We start from the raw sequence: 4108 nt of genomic DNA, 5'->3' as shown, positions 1-4108 counted from the left end.
CTAAGTTGCCCTGGTTGACCTTGAACTTGCAATTCTCCTGCCTCAGCCTCCCAAATAGCTGAGATTACAGGAATGTACCACCGCACCCCACTTGTCAGTTTTTAGCTCAATGATGTATGTATTCTAAGTTGACTCTATAACACTGAAAATAGTTTATTGATTTTAATTTTTTAAAAGAGTAATTTCAGGACTATAGATAGCAAAGATGTATGGCTAAGTTTAGGTTACTGCTATCAGGATTAATAAACTTGAATAGCTTTAGACTTTGTTCTTCCTCCAGATTCAAATTCAGAATGGGAGTCTCTGACTGACATTCCCAGGATCATATGCTCATTCTCTAATACTGAGTCCTCTCCAGGTTGTATCTAGTTGGTGAGGCGTGACCCTCAGTGGTCTTCATGGATGCTTAGTGGGCAAAAACCACAGATGTGCTTCTCCAAAGCATTTTCCTTTGCAAAATATAAAGTGTCATGTAAGTAGCATTTCCATTCAACTATACATTGTAAATCTAGAGCTTCTCATTAAGATCCATGAACATGGGCTGAGCAGATAGCTCAGTGGCCTAAGCACCTGCCTGGCAAGCAAAAGGACCCAAGTTTGATCCCTGGTACTGCATGTTGTGCCAGCCCCATACTGAGCTGCCCACCAAGACCAGGTGTGGTGGCACATGCCTGTAATTCCAGTATTGAGGAGGCTGAGACAGGAGGATTACTACGAGTTCAAGCTGCATAGCAAGACCCTGTACCAAATACATAATTAAAAACACAAGAAAAGATTCATGGACATGACTCTATGACATTTGTTGTTTTAAGGCATCTGCCAAAGATAGCGGAGGGACAGGTCCTGGTGCTGGATGGCTGAGGCCATCTCCTGGGCCACCTGGTAGCCATTGTGGCCAAGCAGGTACTGCTAGGCTGCAAGGGGGTGTTTGTGCACTGCGAAGGGATCAATATTTCTGGCAACTTCTACAGAAACAAGTTGAAGTACTTGGCCTTCCTCTGCAAGCGAATGAACGCCAACCCATCCCGTGGCCCCTACCATTTCCTGGCCTCCAGATGCATCTTCTGGTGGACGGTGCGAGGGATGCTGCCCCACAAGACCAAGCGAGGCCAGGTTTCCCTGGACCGCCTCAAGGTGTTTGATGAGACCCCACTAGCCTATGACAAGAAAAAGCGGGTGGTGTTTCCTGCTGCCCTCAAGGTTGTGGGCCTGAAGCCAACGAGGAAGCTTGCTAACCTGAGCCACCTGGCTCATGAGGTTGGCTGGAAGTACCAGGTGGTGACAGCCACACTAGAGGAGAAGAGGAAGGAGAAGGCCAAGATCCATTACAGCAAGAAGAAACACATCATGAGCCTACAGAAACAGGCTGAGAGGAATGTGGAGAAGAAAATCAGCAAGTTCACCGAGGTGATAGTGTTTAGACAAGATATCATGTCTGCATCTTGTACTATGAATAAGTAGTACAAAGACAACAACATGCAATGTATTAATTATTGTAACTGTCCTACTAACCTGTTTTGAAACTGTCTCGTTGCTACTTCTTTCACAATAAAATTATATATATATATATATATATATATATATATATATATATATATATATCTTTGTGTGAATATAAAATTGGGATTGAGCACAGGAACTATAATATTTTCATGACTCGGAGGCTCTAGCTTCAGACCTGAGCAAAACAGGAGGTAGGAAAACGAGAGGTTGCAGCAGGAAACACCATCATATATATATAAAAAATAATTAAAAAATATTCACAGTGGTCCTTAAGATCCACGGACTTCTGGTCTGGGTCCAATAAAAAATGTTTCTGCCTCAAAAAAAAATTAATCAGAACTTTATTCTAGAGTCTAATTAATGTTATTTATAGGATTGTGGGGGACCCAAAGAAATATTCAGATAATAGTCCTCTAAGTTGAAACATGTCATGTGCTTATCCTGAAAATTAGAAACACAAGCTGCCTCCCAGAGTCACTCACAAAGCTTTTAAAAACATGGAGTTCAGTTTTGTTCAAGTTAGTGTGGGATTGGGCACAGGAACTATAATATTTTCATGACTCGGAGGCTCTAGCTTCAGACCTGAGCAAAACAGGAGGTAGGAAAACAAGAGGTTGGGCTGGCGAGGCAGCCCCTTTCGGAGATCATGTCATTTCCAGATTAGGACAGTGAACGAAGGGAATGGGAACGAAGAGAAATGTGTGGAGTCAAGGTTTATTCTGGAAGTTGCATTTCTATGATTTTACATTGTAAATGATTTGGAGGTAAGCCTCTGAAATGACTGTATTGATAGTAATAACTGTTTGCTTTTCAAACCATCTTATCTTGCAACTAGAAAATCTCTCTGAGTGTAAGTAATATTATTGTAGCTCTATGAGTACAGAAAGAGGATCTTCACGTGCTTGTGATAGATCTGAGACAAAAAACAAATCCTGCCTCCATGCTGACTTCTCAGCTTGTTTTATATTATGACACAGCACAAATGGCATCTCATTTTTCTGCATTTTTCTTAACGATGGGTTTTCAAGGCATTTCAGGTACCCTGTTATCTTAAAAATCATGGAACATATGTTCATCCATCTGCCTAAGCCTTCCTCCCCTTTTATCGTGTTTGTTTTGGGATGGGTGACAACTATAGCATGTTTTGAATGGAGAAAATGGACAGCATATCACGAAAATCAGAGCCTTTTCAAAACTTACTTGAAAATGCTGCTCCTTTTATATCTATTTTGTCATATTTTGTTCCTTCTGATGGTAGTTAAGATGATGACAATTTTCATGGAAAATGTTTGTTAGGGAATAAGCCAATCACGGTTTCTTTTACCACATCTACTTTGTGGAGGCTGTACAACTATAAAAGGACAGATGGTAGAAACCATGCCTGTTGCACCGAAAACATGAGGTTTCTTAGCAGCATTTGTTAAATTAAATTAAATTCGGCTGGTTTACAGATTTTAAGCTGATGTTTTGAAGAAATAAACTCTTTTGAAAGAGAAACTTAATTCATTATCATTTTATTTGCATAGTTGATGCTCAACCTTCCAACCATTTCTCTTTTCATGTCAATAATAATATCCAGGAGAACCCAAGAAAAACTGTGAAAAATGAATTGACTAAAGAGTGTTTAGAATTGGGATGTAGGTTCAGCTCTAAGTACACATTAGCACTTGCTGGTGACATTTACAGCTTGCCTGATTTCCTGTCACTGGAAGGCACACCCAGAAAAATCCAACTGCAGAGGTTCTGATGCTTGGTGGAGAGATTTAGTGGCTTAGACTGGAAGGAACAGGAGTCTGGCTTTGGACTTTTTAGTGACAGTTTGTGTGATTTCAAACAAGTTACTTAGCTTCTTTGTCCAACCTGCTCCCATCACACTGGCCCAACCTTATTTCCCTTTATCAATGAAAGGGGTAGTGAAAAAATGAGGATGAATTAAAATACCAAAATATATTTCAGGGCCAACATAATTAACTAAAGGATGATGCTTCATGATATGTGGTCTCCTGGTGATCAAAATAAATGAAAAAGAGGATTAATTAGAAGACTTCATAACTGAGAGGTAATCTTATATAACATGCTCCTTTTACTACATTTTCAGTAAGTTTTTATTATATGCTTTCCTACACTGCTGAGACTCAAGATTTCAAAATTATGTTCAATCATCTTTTCATGGTTTACATCTCTCTGAATGTATAAGCTGAAAGTATATCTCTCAAAAAGAACACTTTTTCATTACTGGGATTTACAAAGGGTTTTATTGTTCCACTTCACTCAAGTCAAATTTTGCTGAGAGGAAAAGTGCCCTGCTAAGGTTTGTTTGGACATGCATTAAGGATGCAACTTAATGTTCCCATAGACGCAAAACCTCATCCAGTACTGGCTTTTAGCACATGCCCTAGTTTTAAAAGCAAGCATCAGTTTTCATATGTGGGAAGTTAAAGAGTTAATAATTGACTCGGCCCACGAGTCGAGACGTGGGTTAATGACCTGGAGGAGGAATGGAGATGAACAAGACAGGGCAAGAGACACAAGAGATGGAGACAAGACAGGCTTTCTGATCAAGTCTCGTTTATTGAGGAAGTGAACAGGGTCCAAATAGCTGTAT

The 4108-nt window shown here is 40.0% G+C and overlaps 1 pseudogene across 1 annotated transcript in view; it reads left to right on the top strand.

Annotated features, from left to right (window-relative positions):
* Positions 1-792: 792 nt before the first annotated feature.
* LOC101585835 overlaps positions 793-4108 on the top strand; it is a 3553-nt pseudogene continuing 237 nt past the window's right edge. Inside the window, exon 1 of the transcript XR_192540.1 lies at positions 793-1407. The product of XR_192540.1 is annotated as a 60S ribosomal protein L13a pseudogene (transcript). The remainder of the gene's footprint in view (positions 1408-4108) is intronic.

Source organism: Octodon degus, unplaced genomic scaffold (genome assembly GCF_000260255.1).
Source record: "Octodon degus isolate 3935 unplaced genomic scaffold, OctDeg1.0 scaffold00050, whole genome shotgun sequence".
Taxonomy (NCBI): Eukaryota; Metazoa; Chordata; class Mammalia; order Rodentia; family Octodontidae; genus Octodon; species Octodon degus.
This window is presented reverse-complemented; position numbering and strand designations above follow the sequence as displayed.